General features: G+C 41.0%; 1 long non-coding RNA gene across 1 annotated transcript; it reads right to left on the minus strand.

Moving 5' to 3' along the window:
• Positions 1 to 687: 687 nt before the first annotated feature.
• On the minus strand, positions 688 to 6,520 carry LOC141575465 (uncharacterized). The gene is made up of 3 exons (XR_012503062.1): positions 5,884 to 6,520; positions 2,620 to 2,692; positions 688 to 1,031 (listed from the first exon to the last, which is right to left on the minus strand). It is a non-coding gene; the product is annotated as an uncharacterized LOC141575465 (long non-coding RNA).
• Between the last annotated feature and the right edge of the window lie 448 nt (positions 6,521 to 6,968).

Below are 6,968 nucleotides of genomic sequence, written 5' to 3' on the forward strand. Positions count from 1 at the left end.
TTGACCAAATATCACTTCTTGCATGTACTCAACACACTTGTATTCAGAAAACAGATGCATGGATTAATATTCATAAATATTGATTCATAAGAGCACATCGTGACCTAACCCAAATGCATATTTTGAATAAAATTGATTCATAGTCCGTGATACAGCCGTACAAGTCTTCCAAAAGGATGAATGAATGACATATTCAACCCTAAGAAGAGAATAAATGGCATACACTTAGAACAAAGAAAAGTAGCTCTACAAAACTGTAGTAACAGTAAGAGAGACAGACAGTAAAGTGCAGTTTGGGATTGGTTTCATTTCTAGGAATTTCAGCCCCCATGAAACAAATGGATCCATGTTCTGAGATTGTGGGTCTTTCAGCAGAAAATCAACAGAGAGATATGTATTATGGGTGAATGGATATTACACAAACATATGTTTCCTATACTGGGCCTTTTTGTACTGTTAACTGTTAGAAAGTTTAAAGACGGGTGAAACTATAAACTTATCACGGACAAACTTCCCTTCGTTTGTATTGTGTTTAGAGTTCTGAACTAAAGGAAAGAGGGTAGGAAATAAAGGACAATGGGACGTTAATGGACAGAATCACATTTACTTTAGGAACCTCTCGTCTGATGCAGCCCCTCCCCCAACACTGATAAGATGCAGCAACCATTGTGGATGGCAGTTACCGGTTTGAATCCAGGTGGAATTGTTGTGTGTTCCACGAGGCTTGTTGAGGCTGGTGTATCCAAGTTATCTGGGCAGAGCTCTGTGGGTGAATCAGTGTCATGGAGGGGCTGCTGCCCTCTGTGGAGCTTGGCTTAGGTGTATTCTTCAGGAATATGTGTTATTTCGAGATACTGATGCTGCCCAATGGCCTGAGATCACGGGTCATTTTCTAGAAACTAAAAGGCAGACAGTGGAAGATCTGCTTGTCATCAGCTTACTGGTGAGGCTCTGATGTACTTTCAGACTTACCCAGTCCTGTAGAAGTCGACTTTATGGGAGACACGAAGAGAAGCTGGCAGAAAGGCTGGCTGCACGGATTGAGGAGAGATGCGAACACATTGATGAGAGTTGTTCTGCTACAATTGAGTATACTCTCATGGAGACTACTTTAGAGAATACCAGGCTCGAAAGTCATTCATGAGACATATTGAGACTCGCTGATACTAACATAAAACTGTGGAGAGTCAACGTGCATTTGAGGAATGTACTAAATTCTCTGCTCTAAGAAGTGGCCCAAGACTCCTGACGTCTAAAAGAGAAGAGATGGCAAAGATGATAAAACCACTCATGTTCCTGGAAGAGGTCATGAGAATCCACACATCCCAAGGGGCATTTACAAATCTCACAGACCACAGAGCATGAAGCCCTGATAAACCTTTTCCCAAGTTTGGGCTTAGCTATCAAGCAATTGCTCTTCCCTCCCCTCCACTCAGGCATCCATTTCAAAGGATCAGACCCTGAGCTGCAATGCAGCCAGAAGGAGAATAGCAAGCCCCTCCTAGAACCAGAGTTCCTCCAACTTCACACTCTGTGCACAACACTGAACTCCTCAAAGGTCAAATACTCTCGAATAAAATAGGGTTTCAATATATAGCTCACACAAAGAAATGATTATCTACCCCTTGATTTAGCAAGTGCTGGGGTTACATCTTATTTGGGTGAAGATAGTTTGGCAAGCGAGGGGATTATTTGACTGAACTTGAATAAGTATTTTTCCTCAGCTTTTCAAGACAGTATAGGTAACTATTATAAGTCAGTTAGTGAACTGAAGTGTAAAAGTCGCCATATACATATAAGGACACAAGTTATGTGGACCGTCTTTTCCCTTCGTTCAAGTCCCGGGTGCAGTATATCACGGGGTGCCCACTTAGTTGGCTTAAATTGTTTTACCCAACATGATCAGATGATTTACCTTTCTCATCGTTGATAAAAGAGAACCTGTTTCTCAATAGTCTAGCAAAGCTGCAGCAGTTTTCTCATAGCTATAATGCCTCTAGGTGTTTTGGAACCAAGCCTATATTTAAATAAGTGGTTTGGGTTGCTTGTGTCTTCCTAGAGAGAATTGTTACCCATTGAAATGACAACATTGGCCAGTATGAGTCACTGGGAGAAAGGGCATCACATGCAAAATGGAAACACTGGGTTGGGGTTATTTCATGTTTCCAATATTTATTTCATGGTTACTGTTTGTATTGCAGACATCAACAGTAAACAGTTGACATGACACCTTCATCATTTTGGACTGCTATTTTACATTCTATCTGTCTATGTTTCCCTTAGAGCTGACAAAATGTTACCTGAATTTGACAAGTCTGGCTTGTAGGTAGATTTAGTATGTTTCAAAAACTAACTTCATTTTCATATAAATCCCCAATTTGTACATCAGTTCTATTAACATTTTGAAAGACCGCAACTGAGGTATCAACACAATGTCAAAACTGGATTCTTTGGAGAATCCCTCCCACCATGGCTTTATAGAAAAAGAGATAAACAAGAATCACATTTCTGTGTGTTATATATGGAAAGTGTTGATTTATTCATAGCCAATTGGCAGAGTACCTGTGCAAATAATGCCCACTCGCTCCCATGTACACAGCAAGATAAACATCCACTCACCCAGCCCATGGTCCAGGACACTTGACAAAGAGTGGTCTCTTACTTCCAAAGACAGAATGATGCCTCAGAAAACCTGGAAAGAGAAAAAGGCCTTGTAGAGAATGGAAATCAGTGCAGGACCTGACCTCTGCTGATGGAGCAGCAAAGGTGAAACCCTGTTTTATTTGGACTCACACTCTCAAGCGGACAGGACACATGGGATTGAAAGCGATGCGCTGAGTGTTAGTAGAGTGCACAGCAGATGCTTGGCTGACAGAACTCAAAGAAATCAGCACAAAATATCCCCACAATTGATTCTGAGACCAACATCAGTGCTGCCAAATTTGGGCTCACTTTGGCTATGAACAATGAGGGATAGGGCTATGGGTGATGGCACATGCTGAGTATCAGGGAACTGGAGTGTGTTGTGGATTGTGGTTGGCCTTATCCAGAGAGGAAACAGACCTGGGAACTCAATGAAAAAGCAACAAACCAGGCGCATGAGGTTGAGTTTCTCGAAAGGTCCCATGGCCACATGCACTGCATCTGCAGGCCCAGGGTCCAATTTGGAAATTTTGCCAATAGAGCATGTGTGGGGTCTAATTAGAGACATTAAGCATCAGGTCTGAGGAATCCAGGGGGCCTTGGTGTATAAATCGGTTTCCAAAGACTCAGGATCTGCTATATTGATAGACTGGACTGGGATTATGGTTTGTTATGAGGCAAAGGATGCGGGACAGCACTGTGGTTGCCTTCATGGTCCAAAGCCACAAGGATGAGAGAACAAAGAACAGTGGTCCAGGTTCACAACGTGAGAAGATGAAGCATTTACTTCACCATTATCTACCAAATGTTAATGCTACATTTTCAATGTTACTGACAGTGTACTTCAGGGAGGATACCTAGCTGGGGCACTGTGATAATGACTGCAGTTCCTGATGCATGACATCTTTAGATATGTTTCCACAGGTTTTTCTGTAGACAGAGATGCTCTGGAACGAACTCATAACATTGGTACATTCCCATAGAAATAGAAAGGACAAGCTCACAGTCATGATACTGTTTTTGAAACTCTCCAAAATGACATTCAACAGCTTGCAGAGCTGAAAAGCTTTACATGCTTCATTTCCACAAGAGAAACAGTCCTGTGCACTTTCAGTACAGTGACATCAGCGTAGTAAATTGAGGTTATACAAAACGAAGAGTATGCTGTGTTCATCACAGCAAAGGCATCACCAGCATTTAGATATATACAAGACAACACATATAGGAAAATGACATGGCATCAATGTGTAGGAAAAATTGTCCTCACACAAATATCATGGAACTTTGTACACACAAGAGACTTAAACTTTCACTTAAAAAGCCCTACAAGTCTATATTAGATACTTGAAATTAACTGACCAGTAGAGATAAAGAAGTATAGTAAAAGAAACAGGAAGTAACATTTGTAGTTCCAAAGAGGTTGAAGGTTCAAAAAAAAGCTTTCAAACAACTAGACTGTGAAACACTATCAGACATTTATTTAAAATGGAGGTGATAGAAACACTGAAGAACAACAGTGTCTCAGAATCACAAAAGGCAGAATTCCAGAAAAGGGGAAGAGACCCTCTAAAGACGAGCAAAATAAAATCAGCAAGCTCAATGGATGAGATAATAGCAGGGCTAAAATCAGTCCTAAGCAGACTAGATAATGCAGAGGGACTGGTGAATGACTGTGAACACAGGGGAACTGAAATCCCTCGATCAGAAAATGACATAGAAAAGCAAAGGAAAACCAACGCAAACATTGCTGTTGAATCCTGGGTTAAGACAAAGCATGAAAGAATAGGATTCATAAGAGTCCCAGAGTTAAAAGCAAGAAAAGATTATTCAGTCTGAAAAGATATTTGGAAAAAAATCAGACAGAAAATTGCTGAAAACGAAGAAGCAATCATCTATACAAAAAAAGTAAGCAAACAGCATCCAAATTATGTGGAATCCCAATAGACCTATAAGCAGCTGTATTATCATTCAAATCAACAAAGTTCATGATCTACACAGTGATTACCAATGCACCTAGAAGGAAGCAACTAAGTCACAACAGAACCTCCAGAGTGGTTTCAGCTTATATCTCGGCAGAAATATTGCAGGATAAGAAGGAGTGCCAGGACTTAGATGAAATCGTGAATGAGAAACAGCTGTAATCTAAGGTAGCTTATGCAACAAGACCGCCATTTCTAATAACGGCAGAGCTAGAGAATTTCAGAAACCTGGAAACTTTAAAGAATTCAGCAGTTTGAAACTTTTCCTAAAAGAAAGATTCAGAATACTACCCTGAATAGAAAAGAAGCTAGTTGAAATGGAAATAAGAAAACCATCACTGGAAATGCAAGAAGAGCCATGAGTTGCAAACAATAAAGAAGAAGAAGGCAAGGAGGACATCAAAACCCTAAAGATGGGAGAGGGAAGCAGGAAAACATAGGGGATTTTCAGCCCTATAATAAGTGAATCATCTTATATGACTCTCTGTTTAAAGCAAACAGAGAGATGCAAGGACGAATGTGTTTGCAAATCTAAGAACAAGCAATCAAACAAACAAACAAACAAACACCAAAAGAGTATTGTTGGCTGATAATATCCACAGGAACCGTGATAATTCAAAAGAAAATATGCAAAGTGATGTCAAGGATCATTCAGCATGCATCGACCCAGTATCAGTGCTTGCATGTACTCAAAATACCTGTATTCAGAAAACAGATGCGTGCATTAATATTCATAAATATTGATTCATAAGAGCACATCGTGACCTAACCCAAATGCCTATTTTGAATATAATGGATTCATACTCCGTGATATATTCTTAAAGTCTTCCAACATGAAGAATGAATGGCATATTCCACACTACGACGAGATTAAATGGCATACATCTATAACAAAGAAAAGCAGCTCTACAAAACTGTTCTAAGAGTAAGAGAGACAGACAGTAAAGTGTATTTTGGGAATGGTTTCATTTCTTGGATTTTCAGCCCCCACGAAACAAATGGATCCATGTTCTGAGACTGTGGGTCTTTCAGCAGAAAATCAACAGACGGATATATATTATGGGTGAATGGATATTACACAAACATATGTTTCCTTTAGTGGGTATTTTTGTACTGTTAACTGTTAGAAAGTTTTAAGATGAATGCAACCATAAACTTATCACACTTCCCTCCAGTTGTACTGTGTTTAGAGAACTTAACTAAAGGAAAGTGGGTAGGAAATTAAGGACAATGGGATGCTAATGGAGAGAATCACTTTTACCTTAAGTACCTGTCGTCTGATGCAGCCCCTTCACCAACACTGTAAAAATGCAGCAACAATTGAGGATGGCAGTTACTGGTTAGATTCCAGGTGGAATGATGGTTTGTTCCACTAGGCTTGTTATGAGCTGGTGGTTCCAAGGTAACTTGGCAGAGCTCGGTGGGTGGATCAGTGTCATGGTGGGGTTGCCACACTCTGTGGAGCTTGGCTTAAGTCTATTGTTTAGGAAGCTCTGTAAGTTCGAGATACTGTTGCTGCCCAGTGGCCTGAGATCATGGGTCAGTTTCTAGAAATTGAAAAGTCAGACAGTGGAAGATCTGCCTGTCATCAGCTTACTGGTGAGGCTCCGAGGTACTTTTAGACATGCCCAGTCCTGTAGAAGTCGACTTTATGGGAGACACGAAGAGAACCTGGCAGAAAATTTGGCTGCATGGATTGAGGAGAGATGTGAACAAATTGATGATGGTTGTTCTCCTACAATGGAGAATACTGGCATGGAGACTTCTGCAGAGGATCCCAGGCAAGAAAGACAATCACGAGATTTATTGAGCCTCGCTGATAATGGCAGAAACCTGTGGAAAACCTACGTGCACTTGAGGAAGGTACTCAATTCTCTGCTCCAAGAACAGGTCCAAGATTCCTGACGTCTAAAAGAGAAGAGAAGGCAGAGATGGTAAAATCGCTCATGTTGGTGGAATAAGTCGTGAGAATCCACATGTCCCAAGGGGAATTTACAAACCATTCAGACCACAATGCTCCAAGCCCAGGTAAGCCTTTTCCCAGGGTTGGGCCTAGCTATGAATCACTTTCTCTTCCCTCCCCTCCACTCAGGCATCCATTTCAAAGGATCACCACATGAGCTGCAATGAAGCCAGTAGGAGAAGAGCAAGCCCCTCCTAGAATCAGAGATCCTCCACTTTCACACTCTGTGCACAACAGTGAACTCCTCAAAGGTCAAATACTCTCAAATAAAATAGGTAGGAATTGAATAATTAGCTCACAGAAAGGAATGGTGACCTTCCCCTACATTCAGCAAATGCTTGGGTTATGTCTTCTTTGGGGTGAAGGAGTGTGGTAAGTGAGGG

The sequence above is a fragment of the Camelus bactrianus genome, chromosome 3 (assembly GCF_048773025.1).
Source record: "Camelus bactrianus isolate YW-2024 breed Bactrian camel chromosome 3, ASM4877302v1, whole genome shotgun sequence".
Taxonomy (NCBI): Eukaryota; Metazoa; Chordata; class Mammalia; order Artiodactyla; family Camelidae; genus Camelus; species Camelus bactrianus.